Genomic DNA, 7,179 nt, shown 5'->3' with positions numbered 1-7,179 from the left:
TCGTTAATAAAATCATGAAGCACATATGCCACTGAGTGCTTGCTTGGGCTAAGAAAACACTTAGTGCTTATAGGTTTTTTAGTACTAGCTTGGCTAAAAAACCACTTAGTGGTTACTGTTTGGCTATAACCACCACCAAAGTGCTAGCTAGTCACATATCTACTTGCCTAACCATAGAAACTTCATTATTGGGCGTGTTATGATAATATTTTTAGTGACATAAGGCTATCTTGATGGTAGATTCTCATTCTCACTGGGAGGTGAGCTAGAAGAGTGGGGGGGTTGTTTGGATTTGTACGAAAATCCCACATGGAGAAGTATAACCAACACTCGGTACTTGCATTAGGATTTGATAATCCACTCAATTAGATGGATTTAAAGGTAGAGCTAGTTGAGGACTATGTGGAACATATACACACCGAGTGTTGGCTTGGTTTGCTAAATAAATCAGTGCTTGCAAAGCCGAGGAAGCAGGAGTAACTTCAAAGATAAATATTACTTTTTATTTTTATTGTTTCATCCATTGATTTCAGATTATCAAATTTAATCCTCTGATTGTGGGAATAAGGTAAACAATAGATAAACCATTGATTTTTTTCCTTTTCTTCTTTAATATTTGGCACATATCGCAACATGATCATAAATTTTTTCACAAATTCTTCCATTGTTAACTAACCCAATCTTAAATCATGGAATTCTCTAGATTTCTCATCATATTACCTCTTTGTTAAATACTCATTTCTGAATTCCTTCTTGAATAATTTGCAGGTCAAGTTTTTGCCTCTAATTTTCTTTATTTCTTTGTTTTCCTCCCACCACAAAACTACTTTTCCAGTCAACTGATATGTAGTCAGTTTGGCCTTCAAGTTACTAAGGTAATTATAAATCTAAAAATATTTTGACATATTTAGAAGCCAATATTTTCCCCTTCTTACAGTTCTCCATCAAACTTCACAAGTTTGAGCTTTTTAAATCCAACCTGTAACTAGGATATAACCTTTTTCTTCTTAGATATAGAAGCACTACTTGCAGAATTTTGTTCTTCCATTTCATCATTAAACTTAAGTGTTTGACTCTCACTAGAAGTTATAGATTTAGTTATGTTTGGAGACTCGCAAATAAATCTTATCCTATGAGTTCTTTTAGCTTTCCTACTACCTATGTTTTCTTCTAACCTCTTGATTATGTACCCATTTATGTCTTCTCGTTCATTTCTTGCCTTAGATCGGTTCTCATGATTAAATTTAACACTTTATAAATCTACTTTTGGACTATTAACTACTTGCACAATATTAGATTCATGGTTAACTTGATTTTATTTTTCCCCTACCATCATTCTTAGCACAGTATCATGCTCTCCACCCCCTCTAGGTGATCCTATAAAAGTATGTCTATTATTATCTTCAACCAGTCTTTAATTTTCATTTTGTGGTAGTTTTGTTGCTTGTATGTTATAAAAAAAATAATATGTTCAGTTAGGATCCATAAAGGCCGAATGTTGTAACCTACAACTCTGATACCACATGTAACAAACCCAAAAAATACACCCCTAAAAATATTAAATTTTCTTATCGACTAACATTCCAATACCCATATAACACTCCACAGTACTCAATAGTACTTCATAAGTATATAGCTTTATAGCTTTAGGTCATTATATTATTTTTATTATTAATTAATGGAAATAATTCACTCTTCTTTAGTTTTTAACTTAAAACATATGTAGTTTATACCTCACACAGATCAAATTATTCTTCACTTTCCCTGCGATACTCCTTGATCTATGAATTGATGGTGGATTTTAACACAAATTAATTTTATGGATAATAGAAGTAAACCATACCCTAACTTTACCCTTATCTTCCCAATTCCTCTACATTTATTCTTAACTTGTCCATTATTTTTCAAAATTATAACCTTGATATATGATTTTTACTAGACTTATAAACTAATCTAGACCTTTGATTATTCAGAAGTGTTGCTTTTATTATACTTAGGTTTTTTTAATATTTATGAGCTAACTGATGTATTAACCTTACTAGGTTCTTGGACCTTTTCATGACAATTATGACTAATGATCCCTTGTTCATACTTAAAAATTGTCGTGTTGCTAGGATAACTAACGAACACAAAAAAATTTGACCCCCACAACTTGGTTAGAAACACTCAACAAGCTACCCATCACAACGAATTCATAATTTATTCAATAGATATAGTCCTAAGTCTCGAAGCCACTCAATATATTCATCATGGTTTATTTTTAATATAATGTTGTTTATTAACATTTGCCCGAAGGTTGTCCCCACAACATGCAAATGTTGTGCGTGGATTGGAGAGATTACATGTGTCTTTCCTATTGGACCAAGATATGTTAATCCACATGGAATCACATGACTCTTGCATAGACAAATGTGAGCTTGAATCAAAAATGATGACCGATCACAACAAATCAATGGTGTAAAGTGTTAGGTTTTTTGATTTCACCATATGACCTCCCATCCTTAGGCTCATTCGACATTTCTCTTTCGAATTTTTAGTAGAGCTTTGCGCTATTCGATGCCAAGTCTTTCAATTTTTGAGAATTCTTTATTAGGCTACGAACTAGTGAGATTTACATTCCTCAACCAGACTTAATCTATTCTTTTTTAAAAAATGGGAGGGGCTAGTTCCCTTTAGAAGCATTTATGGGCCCTCTTTTTGTACATATACGTGTCAGAACAAGCTGATAGCCGACACATCGGGACATTCACATTACAACTATGCTGTTGTGCAACAGTACCAGAATATACACCATGGTACAAAATACGCTGCAACATCTGCGCAGCTCCACAGGACTCAAACGCGGCCGAGGTGCGTGCAAACCATCTGCCCCGACCGCTACATCATGCACTCATGTGCAAACCAGACTTAATCTATTCATTCTTTAGTGAGAATAAATTGCAACTATTTATGGCTGATATACGAGCTAATAAGAATAAAAAAACCCTCTATATAGTAATTTATCTATATTTTCTTCTGTCTTCCATTAGTTAAATTAAATTATTTGACTATGTATATTTCAGAAGTCGTAGGATTCAATGCCAGAACTATTCTTAGCCTTAGGATTCCTCAAATAAATCTATGATACCCATACTCTAACCAATTGTGCCACCATTCTAGGTATACTTTGTCTTTCAAGTTTATTGTTCATGACATTCTTTAATTTAACAGATGCTCTAGGATTTTGAACTAACCCTCATTTTTTATATGTGTAGGTCTAATATGGATAAATGAGATCGATATTAGCCTTCTCTTAGCATGGGACCAACTCTCGGCAAGGGTCATTCTTTCAACATATAATAATACTTCTAATCTTTAAAAGGATTAAACCCTCTACACTATTTTTCTCACAGAAGATAAAAAATTTAAAGTGTTCCTTTCAAGGAAAACCTTCCTTGCTTCTCTCACAGTCATTCTTTATTACTTTTTTTGTCAGTGTTTTTATATTTGGGTTTTTAAGAATTGGAAACCCTAACACATTAGGGGTTTTAAATGACCACAGGTTGTAATTGTATGGCCACAACTACATTCATGAACTCTTGTAGATACTTACACATTTATTATATATAAATTCTTAAGTTATATTCATGGTTTACACCATATACCGGCTATGTTTAATTGAGTATTATAATTCTAAAGTTTATAACAAAGTTTTATAGTTGTTACAAGTAAAATGAGGGGCTTTTTCAAGCACAATTTTACTCAGGTATAATTTTTTTTTTTTAATTATTAGTTATTTACTCTCAGACATTATGTTTACAATAATATTGATTAGTAAGTTATGACGTACATCATTTATGTCAAACATCCATAGGTATGCCCAGTCTAGACAAATTTCATGCAATTATTTTTATATTCTTTGGGACCATCAAGTTCTTTAATGGTTTTGACATTATCCCTTATAGCCCAGATGCAATCGCACCTCCTAGTTATTATCTCTTATGTGCTTAATGCATTCCTTAAGATTTGAAAGGTTTAGAGTTTATACTCTGATCCTTTTATCATGGGCATTGTTCAACAATTTCCTTCCCTATAGATACATTTGATGATAAGGGAAATTTATGCCTTGAATTGTAATATTGAAACTACCAAGGCCAAAATGCCTTGAGTTTTAATACTTTTTCTGCTTATTTTAATATAGGTCCTAAATTACCATTTTCATGAACTTTATGTATTGAAATTTTGCTAATATAATTCCTAGTTTGCATGAAATCCTTGTTTAATTATTTCAAAGGAACTTTACTCCTTTTATATATATGATTCATAAATCTTTTATTTCAACTATACTATGTTGAAAAGTAACCAATTTGTGTATTTGATATTTTCTCTATGGTTTTGCTAAGTAATCGTTTCTCGGAAATATATTGTTGCTTCTATTATACTTAGGCTTTTTGAATATTTATGAATTAATTTATGTATTAACCTTACTAGGATCTGTTATGTAACCAACTCACAAAATTGAATAAAAGATAGATCATTGACTTCAAAATTAGCCTCTTCGAGGGGGAAACCTCCTTTACATTACACAAATGATCAATTATTCGATGATACAAATAACCAAACCTCCTTTCTATATATATGAGTCTATGGGGTCACAATATAATCAAAGGCGACATAACAATAATAATATAAGGGCACAACAATAACAAAAGTGGGCTTCTATGGGGCACAATAATAATAATCATATGGGAACAATAGGGGCATGACAATAACAATAAGGGCTACAATGATGATAGTAATAGGGGAATCACTAGTATTATAGGGACCTAACACACCCCTCTCTTTCAAAAAAGTGTTGTCCTCAATACTTGAGTAGTTCTAGATGCTTCTGTATAAAATTCTCACCCTCCCATGGGGAATCTTTAGTGGGTAAGTTCTTCCACTTGATGAGATACTCCGAAATTGATCGATTTCACAACTCTCGAGTTCTTGTTTCTGTGACTGCTACAGGTTCCAATATGATTTTTCATTCCTCGTCAAGTTCTGGCAATCTTGTTTAAACTGGGAGTTTGTCACCTATAACCTTCTTTAAACATGAAACATGGAAAACTAGGTGCACTCGGGAAGCTGCAGGAAGCTCCAATTTGTATGCCATAGTACCAATCTTTTGCAACACCTTGTACGAACCATAATACTTTCGTGATAATTTATTATCCTTCTTAGCTTTCTTGAGGGACATTTGTTTATATGTTTGTAACCGTAGGAATACCCAGTCACCTACATCAACTTATTTCGTTGCGATGTTGATCTCCCTATTGTTTCATTCTATTCTGCGCCAAAGTGAGGTTATCCTTTAAGAGTTGGAGAACTTGTTGTTGATGCTCGATGTGATATTCCACTACTTGAACCTTAGAATTTTCTCTTAAATATGATGTGATGGATGGTGGATGACATCCATAAAGTGCCATAAATGGGGTCATTTTTACTGCAGTATGGAAGGAAGTGTTATACCACCATTCAGCCAGAGGCAACCATTTGACCCACTATGTCTATTTATTAGATACAAAGTAACGAATATGTCCTTCCAAACTTTTATTTACTATCTCAGTTTTCCCATTAGATTGAGGATGATAAGATGAGCTATGAGCTAACTAAGTACCAAGACAAGAAAAAAATTCTATCCAAAAATTTCCAATGAAAATGGGACCTCTGTCGCTTAAAATAATCTTTGGATTTCCACGTAGATTTTGAATTGTTTCCATAAATGGAGTAGAAATGTATTGGATTTAAATGGACGCGATAATGCACAAAAGTGTGCATACTTGGTAAGTCTGTCAACTACCACCATGATGACACTCTTTCCTTCAGACTTGGGTAAACCTGTGATAAAAACCATTGAAACCTCTACCAACGTTGGCTTAGAATGGCTAAAGTTTGTAATAGACCTGGGCTCTGTTGAGGGCCCCGAAATCGGGTCGACAACAAGGGGGATACCCACCCGGTCTGGAACCTGGTTGGCGGCTCCTTGCCCGTTTGGAGTAGCGGGTCCGACTGGGGGTAACGGGACCAACTTCCCGATGCATGGGATGTGTGTGTGTGTATGTAGAGTTTGATTATGTTATTTCTGGAAGCATTCTAAAACTAATTTAAATCTAACTTGCAAACTGACTTTAAGCTATTGTAATCTAATGAGAACAACATATATAATCTACACTAACCCGGGATATATCTTTTCCATTATGCAATTTAGAAAGATTTCATATAATAACTGGTAATAAAGATTATTCAGCTATCATAAGAATATAAACCATTTAAGATGAACCATTCTGCATAAGAAGTTAAACAAAACAGTTGTGAACAGCATATCGCATAATTAAATCATTCATATGTCAAGCATAAATAAATAAGTCCACCGTACAGAAGTGCCAAATGATAACCCATATGCTCATACATTAACATATAAACAATACCAGCTGTATATCACTCTAAGAATATGAGCAGGAATTCGTCAAGAGATAAAAGTACCATTTATGACTGATTTCTACTCACAGACTTCAAGCAATAACGATTTATCTCTACTTGTTCTAATATCTACTAAGAGTACAGAAGTGCAACATCAGTAGCAGACATTAAAATGCAAACATAAATAAATCTCGATCCTTCCATTCATCAAAACCTCCTCTGAGGGTGCAGAAGTGCATGTTCCGAGGACAAGTTTTTGACAAATTTCTGGACCCTTCTCCAATGCAATGAGAAGGGTTGAAATACTACTACCTAATCCTAATAATAGTATGTTACAAAATTGAGGATACGGTTCTCAAATGACCGCCCTTTTTCTAATTTAGTTAAAAAGGAAAAAACAACATTCTAAATGAAATTACTTCTGAATTTGGTCTCTGAAGTTGCAGCTGTCAAGCATAGGCTTGAGAAGAGTAGGCTGGCTGATTTCTGTGCTTAGCTGGGCTGCGAAAACGACATCCATAAGAGCTGGCGCTACCTTCTCGGCTGCGTTCATGATGCATCTTACTGTCATGCATTGGCTGTGCGGCTTAACTAAGTAAGTCCAGTAACTTTCCCAATTTAGTCTAGCCAATGCCTGGATTGTTTTCCCGCTTGCCTGCGCTTTCTGCCTCCATTCTGCCTCCAGTTGCAACGTGCTTGGTAGGTACCCCGGGGTGGTCTCTGAAATCAAATTGGCCC

The sequence above is a fragment of the Pinus tabuliformis genome, chromosome 3_1, assembly GCF_031772625.1.
Source record: "Pinus tabuliformis cultivar Carrire ecotype Pingquan chromosome 3_1, CPIR1, whole genome shotgun sequence".
NCBI classification, from domain to species: Eukaryota; Viridiplantae; Streptophyta; class Pinopsida; order Pinales; family Pinaceae; genus Pinus; species Pinus tabuliformis.
The sequence above is the reverse complement of the archived record's forward strand: the minus strand, read 5'-3'. Positions refer to the sequence as shown.